This window comes from Silene latifolia, chromosome 3, assembly GCF_048544455.1.
Source record: "Silene latifolia isolate original U9 population chromosome 3, ASM4854445v1, whole genome shotgun sequence".
Lineage (NCBI taxonomy): Eukaryota > Viridiplantae > Streptophyta > Magnoliopsida > Caryophyllales > Caryophyllaceae > Silene > Silene latifolia.
The window spans coordinates 89,966,779-89,979,663 of record NC_133528.1 but is presented as its reverse complement, the minus strand read 5'-3'; the positions used below and the strand labels follow the sequence as shown (position 1 = coordinate 89,979,663).

Genomic DNA, 12,885 nt, shown 5'->3' with positions numbered 1-12,885 from the left:
AGTTGATTGTCTGAAGTTTTTAGGAGTTTAGTCGGTTTTGAGATGTAATGTGGTCAGTGATAGCAGTTGATGAACTTGTCATATAAGCTGTAATTGATATATTTCTTGATATATAATATACATACTCACATTTCACCAAAAAAAAAGGTGGGGCTTGCCGAAATGGCGATGCATCGTTCCAATTAAGCACACAAGATCAAATAAAGGATGCATCTACAAAAAGAATAGCCACTTTCCTCATCTAAGTGACGGAAATCATCTAAAAGGGAAGCAATCTAAGGGTACACATTCCATTGTAGATATTATTTCTCCAAGTTACTAAGTCTAAAAGAATGTCAACAAATCACCTCCAAGTTGTGTCAAACTAGGGTACTTTTATCCTCAATTGCTCAATACTTTTGTCAAGAGTAGGCTCTTTATGGTGTTAAAAACACTGTAGGATCGCGGAATTCCCCATATTGCATAGACAAGAAGAAGGGTCATCCCCTCTCCACCATGCAACAAGGAAAAGATCATCAATGGATAAAAGGTATCAAAATACTTTGAGTTTTTCATTAGTAGTTTGCTTTTGTTTTGTTTCCCCCCAATTTCTTATGGTATTTGACTTTTTGAGAACATTTGTTTGCCACTTTGGATGTTTGGAAATTTTGGTACTTGGCAATTTCTTTTTCATTCCTTTTTGAACATTTTCAAACTAACCCCATTTTGTAGCAAGGGCACTTTTATTGAAGATTAGGAGTCTATTTTTGCTCCTCTTTTCATTGATGCATTTTTATTTTGCAAACTTTTTTTTTCACTTTGGTATTTGAACTCAAATTGGAGATTTTTGTGCCCATTCCCTTTTGTATTGGCAAAACATGATGATAGTAATGAAAGAACGATCGCATGGCATCAAGGGTCACCTTGGAATAAACGGTAGCCAAGGAGTTATCACACCACAAGGTACTCTTGACTAGGCCTTAGTCCATGGGTCAAAAGATACTAGTATGACACATTCTATGGTGTCTTGAGGGTATTCTAGCAAACAAAGTCTCAAGGAGAAAGATTATCACAAGGGCCTATATACACTTGCCAAGCTTCCCAACTAGACATTTTCACAAAATTTTCCTAAAATGCAACTACATGCCATGATGCAACTATTACATATACAACCTACTGCAAATGCTACTATCACTAATATGCCATATAATCTAAATGAAACACCTAGAATCACATTGGTTTATACCACATCAATAAAAAAGAAGCCACATAGTCATTAACATAGAGAGGAAAAAGGAGATTTGGAGAGATCATACCATGCGATCTTCATACTCCTCATGCCTCGGATGTGGCGTAGTCGGTCCAATGTAATAGGAGTGAACACAAACAAACAAATATATACAAACAATACGTTTCTACACTACAAAAAGAGGAACATGTTTTTAGATTTTTGAAATTTTTGAAATTTTTAGTTTTTGACTTAGGGGAGTGTAAGAATTCCCCATCCCTACACTTAGAATGGACATTGTCCCCAATGGACATAACAATAATGAATTTTGCAAAAGTAATGAAATGAATGATGCATGATTCTACACTAGATGCAAACTATATGCAATATATGACAAAGTGATACAAACTAAGCTAGTCTAAGAGGATGCATGCTTTCTATTATTCGGAGAGCTAATTTGAATTAACTCAGGTTGCTTATGAATGAACTTCCCAAAACCAAACCAAACATTATTTCTAATGGAAAAGAGGGAAAGTTTATTCACAAGCATGTAAATGCAATGCATGAAAAGTAAGTTGTCATTTTGGATTTTACATGGTGGGAGCAAAAGATAATTACCTCAATGGGCCGAGGTGGGAGTCCCTTGATGGTGCTAGGACTCCAACTCAAAGTGATGCAAGTGAAAATATTATACAAGTCATGGAAACATGAGACAAAAACAAAGCAAAAAGAGGGGTAGGAGACTCACAATGGAATAGGTTGGTACTAGCATAAGTGATCAACCCCGCATTGTAGTGCCCTCTTTCATGCTTTGTCTACCATCAATTGTCGCTCATCACAACATCCTCATCATCATCATCTACCTCCATTGAACCGGAGGTTTCACCGTCATCTTCTTCTTCACTTGAACTTTGCTCTTCTTCCCCATCTTCTTGGCAAGACCCACTACCTTCCCCGCTAACATCATCAACTTCCTCCTCTCCTCTTGTACCCCTATCTTCATCTTGAGAAGCACTAGGAAAAAACACTTTCTTATCCACCTAATCCGGCAAAGAACTCGAACGATCAAGAAGTCCTTGCCTAGCAAGATGGTAGAGGGGTGGATATTGGGCATAATATACATTGACCTGATCATTGTAAGCTTCTCTATACATATGTTGCATTAGTTGGTCAAGTAGTCATTGCCCACCGTAACATCACTCGGTTTGAACTCTTGGTAGGCAAATGGATAAGGTGGTGTAACAATGGAGGAGTAGGGCTCTTATTTTTTATTTCTTTGTTGTTTGATGATGGTCTCGGCTTGCTTGGAAACGGGGATAAGGTAGTTAGTCCGGTGGATGGAGATTCCACAAATCTTGCTTGGTAGGATAATGGAGTTAGCATCCCTGATGAGCCATTCATAGGTATGGTCCAAGTTATCATGCTTGACCCATTGAAACTTGTGAATCAAATTGCTCATGTGAAGAAGGTGGCTCCCTTTAACCTCTTTATAAGTGTTATCCTTGTTGAAATCCGGGTTAAAAGGTCCTGCCAACCTTGTCACCAATCCTCCATTAACAATGAAAGTCGCTCCCTCTTTACCATTCTCAATTTCCAGCCATCTTTTGATCAATAGTTGAAGGATATTGTATTCACTTTTGGGTTTCCCACCAATATTCAAGAAAGACTCAAGGTAAACAAAGTCTAATTCCGTCAAGTAATTGGCTTCCTTCCAAGCAATCAAAGTGTTTGCCACGAACTTGTGCCAACACCTTTAACCCGGATGATGAATGTACAAGGCATGACACTCTTTAAAAGTAGTGAACTTACGACCAGAGATAGCTAGCCAAATTGGTTCGGCATCAAATTCCAATGGCTTCTTTGTGACCGGTCATGTCTCTTGAGCCCAAACACTTTACCAAATTCACCTTTGAGCATCCTTCTAGTCTTGTTTTCGAGACGGAATTCTACATAGTTTCGAGTCTCAACCTTATACCCCCTCAAGAAACTGATGAATTCCAATGTCAAGGAGGTGTGTCAATTCATTCATTTCAAAGAGGGTTGCTAACCCATGGACTCTTAGTGGAGTATTAAGTCAACCAACCAAAATAATATTTATAACTAAACAAACTACTCTTAGTAGAGTAGTAATTAAAGGTCGGATCCCAAAGGACGGGTATTGAATTAAGTTATCGGTTGTAGAAAGCTATGTCTTAGGGTGTCACAAATTAGGTTGAGATTAAGGTATCAAGCTATACTACCTTAACAATGAAATGTAAATAAATGAAAGGAAAACAAGCAAGTAAACTAGGGGTTTGTAAACAATAGATTAAGGCACTAGGGTGTCATGGGTTCATAGGGGATTCATGGTGGTGATCATACAAACATATTTTCATAAGTGCAAACAATTATTGTTGTAGAGGAACCGAGTTAGTTTATGTCTTACGGTTCATAGGAAGATTTGAGTTCCGAAGCCGAGTCGGTCTAGACTGTACAACACCGACAAGTCGGCTTACTTTCTTCCTATTCACTTCTATGCATGGTCTAACAAAACTCGAGTTAGTTTATATCTTACAAGTCTTGTTGAATAGATAAGAGATGTGCAAAATGCAAGGTTTCATAGTCTAGCAGTTTATCAAGCATAACATGTGCATAGGTTAACACCACAAGAAGCAAGCAATCTTATGATAACATATTAGATTAAGCATGAATCTACCCCAATGTTAATTTTCCCTTAATCCCCCATTAACCCTAGCTAGTTGACTACTCACTCATGACTATGGTAAAAATGGTAATGAAGGTGTCAATCATATTAGCAAAGTTAAACGTGATAAATGAGTAAAGTAATAATTAAGCAAGGGTAAAAAGGATTATACCATGTTGAGGATGATCCAAATGAAAGGCAATGAATAATAGAAGAACACTTGATGAATGATGAAGAGTTGTCAAGTATTCAATAAACCCAAATAATTTTCAAATTACCTAACTAAAACTAAGAACACTTGAAGGATTAAAGTGGAATTAAGATTTGGTTAATGTTGAGATGAGTGATTACAACTTGATTAGTAATATCTAAACTAGATTAAAGCTAAATTCTAACTTGGTGATTAATCCCCTAACACAATGGGGTATTTATACTAAGTACAAGTATTAGGGTAACTGAGAGCTTAAATAACGATTAAGTCCCTAAAAAGATGATTAGTGCTTTGCAAGTCCTAGAGAGAGCCGTCCGGATTGTCGTATGGTGAGACGCCCAGATCAGGTCTTGAGACGCCCGACCTGGACACGGGACGCCCGGATTGTTGGTTGAGACGCCCGTATTCTTGGTTGAGACGCCCAGATCAGGGCTTGAGACGCCTAGATCATCGATCAACTCTTCTTCTTCTTCTTCTTCTTCTTTGATTGCTTATGGATCCGTGGGGATCATTGGCAGGTCGTGGGTCCTCATCATTGCCCATTTTACTTAATTTATTTACTTAGGCATTTAGTAATGGTCTCCTCTTTTATGCTTGGTCATTAAATGCACTCCATTTAGCTTTACTTTGCTCCATAAATGCAAGGCTAGCCATCCTCTCCTACCAAGGATAAAAAACCTCAAAGAATATGCAAAGTAGGGAACTAAAGATAGGAAACGACCCTAAATAGTACTAGAAAGCATAGGAACGAGGCTAGTTCGGGGACTAAATGCGCACAAATATGAGTGACATCTTATCGCAAAAGGCTCAAGAGGCAAATGGGGCATCAACAAAAGGTGCCCGCTCAAGATGCTCTCGCCCAAGAGAGTGTGTTTTGAAACTCCGAGCTTATGTAGGTGTTCGAGAGGTGGTGGGCCACAAGCCCAACTTGGTAGGTACCAAACTCGTTACCACGACATGGGTGTCTCCCGCTTATGTCAAGTGGTCAAGAGTTCAAACTTTGGAAGAAAGGTCCAAGTTCCGCAAGGACGAGGTCGTCGACTTGAAGTATAGAGAAGTTGGCAAGGCCAACCAAGCCTTCTTTGACGACTTTTCCGACGATGTTAGACCGGATGTAGTGCTAGTGAAGAAGAGGAGCCCGGGTCCCAAAGTGATGTTGGGCCATGTATGGGCTCGGCTTGGGACGAGTATAGGGTCATGCAAGACACCGGAGGCCGTCGCCGTTATAGATCCGTTGAGGATCCGTTCCGAAGAGGAAGTCCAAGCCTGGTGGGCCAACAAGAAGTGCAAGGGGAAGATGTAAGCCGAGGGAAAAGGCAAGGGTAGAATAGAAGAATAAAGACCTCCATTACCCGTTTTTCTATTATATTGTAATAGTTTTGTGTGTTTCTATTATGTTGTCCTAGCTATGTATTGTGTATTTTGTGCTACTTTTACTATGTTAGATGTCTTAGTCGACATCCTAGCTTTGACAAGTTTAGACTTGCTTAGCTTTGTTTGTTGCCAAGTTTGTAATATTTCTCATTATTAATTAAATAAGAGGATTGCTTGTGTTAAACGAAGTCGTAAACGCTTGTTGTTTCTTCCATCCATTTTGTAAAGGTAATTCGGTTTGAATTTTCCCAAACGTTGCACCTGTGAAAGGGGATTTTTGTGGGAAGGGAGAAAGGCTTTTTTTTTTCTATTTTGTGTGGAAAAGGGAATGGTTTCCCCTTCTCTTTGTTTTGAAGTTGATAGGGGCGATTGTTTTTTTCTTTTGTCGGTATGGTTGTATCCTTCTTATATAAGAAAGGACTGCCTACGTATCCACCTGAAGAGGTGAAATCACACCATGCTCGTAGTTCGAATGTTTTGTTTATTTTGTTTGGGTGTTGTGGTTGTATCCTTCTAGTGTAAGAAAGGACTGCCTATGTATCCACCTGAAGAGGTGAAATCAAACCATGCTCATAGTTCAGGTGTTTTGTTAATTTGAGTGCAAATGGATGTTGCCTTTGACAGATTAAAGGTCGTTTGAAACATGGAACGGTGCGATAACTTAGACTCGGTAAATCATGTTATTTCAAATCAGAACGCTTTGAGGAATTGACTTGAAAGGGATACTGCTGTCACTAGTTGTAAAACTAGGGTAACGTTTGTGGTTACTAGGGTTCAAGGGTAGTATTTATTGAGTTGGTCGGGTTTGTGAAATCCTCCCCGTCTAAGTCACTAAGTCTCAGTGTGCCCCCCGAAAGTATTTTCTTGACCAGGTATGGCCCTGCCCAATTGAGTTTGAATTTCCCCCTCGGATCGTCGGGTAATGGTGCTTGGAGCGACTTGAGGACCAAGTCGCATTCTTTGATGTTTCTGGGTTTGAGTTTTTTGTTGAATGCCCATTGTATACGTCGTTGGTATAGCTGGACATTATGCAAGGCGACGAGTCACCGTTCGTCTAGAAGCGTGAGTTGTTCGAACCTTACAACTCATCATAACCCAAAATGTGCCCATTGGACCCCAATTACGAAGGTCGTAGAACATAAATCAAATTCACTCTGAAATTGTGCCACCTTAGGCAAACAGTCTTTAGTCATAGAATCGACTCATAAGAATACTATAGTAGCTGACGCCACGACCAGGCTATAAAAATTTCCAGAACTCTATAAGCATTCATAAGCCCGACAGAGTGTCCCATACAGTCTGCCTATATGATCGACTAGTCATCTCTCATGACTCTATGGCACTTGAACTTGCCATCAATCACATCACACTCTAGTTACTTCGAGATGTCACCTCATTTAAATAACTATGGGCGATTACTATGTCAATCTAGTTCACTTTAATGGGGTTCAATATTGTCTCAACAGCCCATTTGGATGTGACAAAGTAATATTTAAAATTTAAAAGACAAATGAGATTATCATATATGAGAAATTAAAATAACATTTTATTTCATATCAAATAATCTAGTACAAATTTGGCATACGTTTAAGGCCTATGGAAACAACATGTCCATCGTGTTTAGCCTGCGTTAAAGGCTTGGTAAAAGAATCAGCTAAGTTATCATCTGTCCCAACCTTACAAATCGCAATTTCCTTTCTTTCAATAAAATCTCTAATAATATGAAATTTTCTGAGTACATGTCTAGATCTATTACTAGACTTGGGCTCTCTAGCTTAGAAGATTGTCCCATTGTTTTCACAATAGAGAGTAATGGGATCCTTGGCAGTAGGAACTACCTTTAGCCCCTCCATGAATTGCCTATTCCACTCAGCTTCCTTGGCAGCTTCTGATGCTGCAACGTACTCAGCGTCCGTAGTAGAATCCGCATCCTTGAAGCTTCTTTAGCTTACAGCACCACCATTGAGCATGAAAACATACCTACCTTGGGATTTCATGTCATCTCTATCTGTTTGAAAGCTCAAGTCTGTGTAACCCTTAACACATAGCTCGGTGATGTGACCATAATTGGCGCATATTTAGCCCCCGAATTACCATTGTTTCCATGCTTTTTAGTGCCTATTTGGGTCATTTCTTATCTTTAGTTCTTTGTTTTGCATATTCTTTGAGATTTTGATCCCTTGGTAGGAAAGGAGTAAGAATCTTGCATTTTCATGGCAAAACAAGGCTAAATTGATCATATTCAATGACCAAGCATCAAGGAGAGACAAGACTAGAAGGCCTTTGTACATAGCATAGTAAAAGAGCATTGTTGAGAAAAGGATCCTTGAGTCCCCAAGGAAATCCCCAAGGAATTCATGAAGAAAAGGGAAGAAAAGAAGAAGAAAAGATGCTGCCAGACAATCCGAACGGATTGTACACAATCCGTCCGTCCGCCCAAGCCCAATCCGAGCGTCCCTCAAAGGAATCCACTCGGATTCCCCCTCGCCAATCCGAGCGTCTTGCCCAAGGATCCGCTCGGATTCTCCAGCCCAGATCCGGCCGTCCCGACTCCCATCCGCACGGATTTCAATGACAAAGACGTTTTCATTCTTCAAGCTACGATTAGAGAAGCCCTTCTCTCGGAGAATACCGGAGTCTCCTTGCTCAACTTAAAAGTGTAATTACTAGTTTAGCCCTTAGTTAACCCTAATGCATCCTCCCTAATTTTCACTATAAATACCCCATTAGTCTAATTAGAGGAGCATGTTCTTCTTATCAATAATTAGTGTAGTTAATATCAATCAAATCTCTCTTCAATATTGTAATCAAGTATTAATCAAGTTTTAATCCAAGTTTTAGTTCTTTAATCTCTCTCTTGTTATTACTTTATTTTGGGTAATTGAAGATTATTTGGGTTATTATTGGGAGATTGACAACCTCTCAATCTAGGATTCAAGTACTTCTATTATTCTTGCTTTATTATTGGAATCATTAGTAGGTATAATCTCTTAATCCCTTTTTAATTATTGCTAATTACTTTCATTTATTCATCATGTTTCATTATGTTAGTATGATTGACAACCTTTCTAGCATGATCAATATGATAATGAGTGAGTAGTCTCTTAGCTAGGGTTTAATGGGTGATTAGGGAAACCAACATGGGGAATGATTCATGCTTAAATTAATATGCTTTCATATCTTATTTGCTTGCTTGTTTTGATCTTAATACATGCACATGTTATATTTGATGAAATGCTAAGCCTATGAATCCTTGCATTTACTATCATCTTCTATCCTTTCAACTTGACTTGTAAGACATAACCCAACTCGAGTCTTGTTAGACCATGCATGTGTTGAGTAGGAAAGATTAAGTCGACTTGTAGGTGTTGTACAATCTAATCGATTCGGCTCCGGGACCCAAACTTTCATAGGATTGTAAGATATAACCCAACTCGATCCATCACAACAATAATTGCTTGCTTATAATTTGAGAACATGTTTGTATGATCATATCCCATGATTCCCCTATGAACCCATGACACCCTAGTGCCTTTAATCAATTGTTTACACCCCTTATTTTATTCATCTTGCTAGTTTATTTTCATTGCTATTTTAGTTTAGTAACCTTCTACATCAACCCAATTTGTGACACCCCTTAGACACTACTAGTTACAATAGAATTCTCATTTCAATACCCGTCCCTTGGGATCCGACCTTTACTTGCCTCTTTACTAATTGTAGAGTTGTTTGTGAAGTATAAATTGTGTTTTGTATCGACCATTGACCAACGACCACATATGCTTAATTTGTGAAACGAAATGGCCTCGATCAAAAATGGCGCCGTTGCCGGGGACGGTGTTTAATTGATTTAAGATTTCTTTTATTGTTTTTAGTTGTGTCTTTTTCACCTTGGGGAAGTAAAACTCCTCAAGGTTTGTTCTAATTGTTTTCGAGTTGTTTGATATTTTGCATGTCTAGAAGGTTACAAAGAGATTTGTTACCTTTTGACCGTGAAATCGAAAGAACCTTGACGAATAATAGGAGACTTGTTAGGAGGAATTTGGGAGGTGTTGGTGAAGTTGTTCAACCCACTAGTGAGTTTGTCAATCCTTTCGCAATAGAAGGAGAAGAAAACCCATTAAAAATACCACACAAAATCCACCTACAATGCCTAAATTCTCGTCACACTCTATACCCACCGAGGAGGATTTACCAAATGGTACTCCTACCCCACAACATCTTACCGGAAACTTTATTGCCAAGTCCGCCTTCATCCAACTAGTTGAGAGGAGCCAATTCGGGGGAATGCCTAGTGAGGACCCTCATTCTCATATGGAAACCTTTTGCGATTATTGTGAAGCTATCTCTCAAACGGGCGTGACTCAAGACCAAATAAGATGGGTCTTATTTCCTTTTTCGTTAATCGGCACCGCAAAGCAATGGTTGAAGGGCCTTGATAAGGCCACCCTTGGAATAGATTCTTGGAAGAAGCTAGCTCTAGCTTTCTACAAAAAATTCTACCCACCGGAAAAGACCAATATGCTAAGAGCTCAAATTACGGGTTTTAAGCAAAGGGATGAAGAATCTTTGTATGAAGCTTGGGAGCGGTTCAAAGGTATTTGTCGCTCATGTCCTCACCATGGACTTAGCGAATGGTTTTTAGTGCAACAATTTTGGAATGGTTTATATGAAGATTCTAGGAACATTCTCAATATGGGATCAAATGGAATGTTCACCGAAGTTGATGACAATCAAACATGGAACAAGATTGAGGAAATGGCGGTCCATAATTCACAATATAGTAGGCCTCGCAAGGCTACTAGAGGAGGAAAGTATGAAGTGGACACCGTTACTCAATTGGGTGCTCAACTTAGTGCTCACATTGACACAATCAACTTGAAGTTTGAACAAGCTATGGCTAGACTTGAGGAAAACTCAAAATCATCGAAGCATCATGTCAATGCCATGACGGCATCCTCATCAATCCCAAGCGGGATATGTGAGAATTGTGGAACCTTGGGTCATGACTCAAGTGAATGTAGGGGAACAACCGAACAAGTTAATGCTTTCCAAGCTTACAAAAGTGGTACCCCTTATTCAAATTTTTACAATGAAAACACCAAGTTCCATCCAAATCTCTCATACAAAAGCCAAAATGTTCAAAACCCTCAAACAACATACACTCCACCACCCATGAGAAATCAAAATCAAAGACCCTTTTACAATCAAAACCAAGGTTACCAAAATCAAAATCCATACAATCACCAAAATGACCAAGGTTTTGATGTCCAAAAAGCGGTCCTCCAAATGCAAAAGAATCAACAAGAATTTTTCACCCAAATGCAAAAAGATAGCCAAGCAAAAGACACCACCATCAACAACATTCTAGCTCACACCAAGATGTTGGAAACACAATTGACTCAACTAGCATCTTCAAGCTCACAAAGACAAAAGGGGCAATTACCACCTCAAAGTAATCCCCCTAGACATGAAACGGTTAGTGCCATTCACTTGAGAAGTGGTACAAGATATGAGGCACCGAAGAAGCAAGTTGAGGATGAAGTTGTGAAAGCTAGTGAGAATGAAGTTGTGGTGCAAAGTCCCAAAGAAGGGGAATCATCAAAAGAAGAAAGTTCAAAGAAAAATGAAGACAAAGCCAAAGAGAAGGAGCCCATTGTGATTAGACTTCCTTTTCCAAGTCGTCAAGCCAAGCCCAAATTTGATGATCAACTTGGAAAGTTCATGGAAATTGTGAAGAACTTAGAAGTCTCAATTCCTTTCACGGAATTAATCAATCACGTTCCGGCCTATGCAAAGTACATGAAAGATATCCTCACAAAGAAGAAGTCGATCCGGAAACTTGAGACTATCGCCTTCACTAAGGTGAGTAGTGCAATACTTCAAGGGAGTTCACCTCCAAAGTTAAAGGATCCGGAAGCTTCTCAATACCGTGTACCATTGGCGACACAACGATCAACAAAGCCTTATGTGATCTAGGGGCTAGTGTGAGTGTCATGCCGTACTCGGTAAGTAAAAGGTTGGGAATGGGAGAGCTTAAATGCACCAATATCACTCTTCAAATGGCCGATAGATCGACGAAGACACCATTAGGGATATGGGAAGATGTCCCCGTGCGAATTGGGAAGTTTTTCATCCCGGTGGACTTTGTCATTGTTGATATGGAGGAAGATTCCAACATTCCAATCATCTTAGGAAGACCTTTCCTACACACCGCGGGTGCGGTGATTGATGTGAAACATGGAGAGCTCACTCTAGAAGTGGGAGATGAAAGCATAACTTTTAATCTTGACAAGACCATGAGAGCTCCTCGTTTGCATGAGCCATGTTTCATGATTGATCATTATAGCCGGAAAGATGAAAGGAAGAAATCGGAACTCCAATGGAGGAAGAAAATTGAAGATGCTCCATTCAAAGAGCAAGTGAATTGTGACAAGGAGAGCTTGCAAGGCTCATCAAAATCAACCAAGGAAGAAGATGATGGCCTCATTGGCCAAGAGAAGAAATTGGGAGAGTTGTCTCCATCTAAGCAAGAGATTTTCAATGATCAACTCAATGAAGTTTGTGGTCTTTGGGACGACGAATTTGAAGGGATCTTTAATCCCTACATTGGGCATGCCATCGATCATGATCAACAACAAGGGCCACGGTCTATTGAGGACCTCTACCATAACAATGAACAAGCTTTTGATTACTTCTTCAAGGTGTTGAGCAACATCAACAACACCTTGAACATGCCCCCTTGACATCTCATCAAGAATGAGAGTTTGGTGGAGTCCTCCCTAAACCACCACTTGTAAATATTTCTAACTCCCTAACTTACTTTTCAATTTTTGTATTGCATTTTTGTCATTTTTTGGATTTTATTTACTTTGATCAAAATAATTGTCATGTAAGAGAGAAGTGAGGAAGAGATTAACAATTTTAATTGATGTGTAGTGCCTTACCTTAGTGTGGGGATGGAAATTGCCTAGGCTATTCATGCGTTAGTAGTGCCCCCACAATGAAGAACACAAGATTTGAAAGAAAGAAAGAAAGAATGATAAGGGAATGCGTTGGTGCACGGATGGAACTGAATCCGTGTACACAAGGACCAATCCGAGCGGATTCCTGAGAATCCGCCCGTCTGAAGAAGATCCGAGCGTCCTGCTAAGAAGACGCCCGTCTTGGGCTGTGTTGAAATTGCAAATTTCTTGACTGTCAAAGAATCCGAGCGGATTTCTGGAAAGACGCCCGTCTCACAGAATCCGTCCGTCTTTTGAAAAAGACGCCCGTCTCAAAGTCAAGAAAAACAAAGAAAAATCTCGGGTGAAATCAAATCCGTCCGTCCGGCACGAAATCCGCCCGTCTCATCTCAGAAGAATCCGAGCGGATTCCCCCGAATCCGCCCGTCTCTAGGCGGGATTTTGA

At 39.7% G+C, this 12,885-nt stretch overlaps 1 non-coding gene across 1 annotated transcript; it reads right to left on the bottom strand.

The window, feature by feature from the left end:
• Positions 1–9,996: 9,996 nt before the first annotated feature.
• On the bottom strand, positions 9,997–10,103 carry LOC141650583 (small nucleolar RNA R71). Its single transcript, XR_012546607.1, has one exon. It is a non-coding gene; the product is annotated as a small nucleolar RNA R71 (small nucleolar RNA).
• Positions 10,104–12,885: the final 2,782 nt, after the last annotated feature.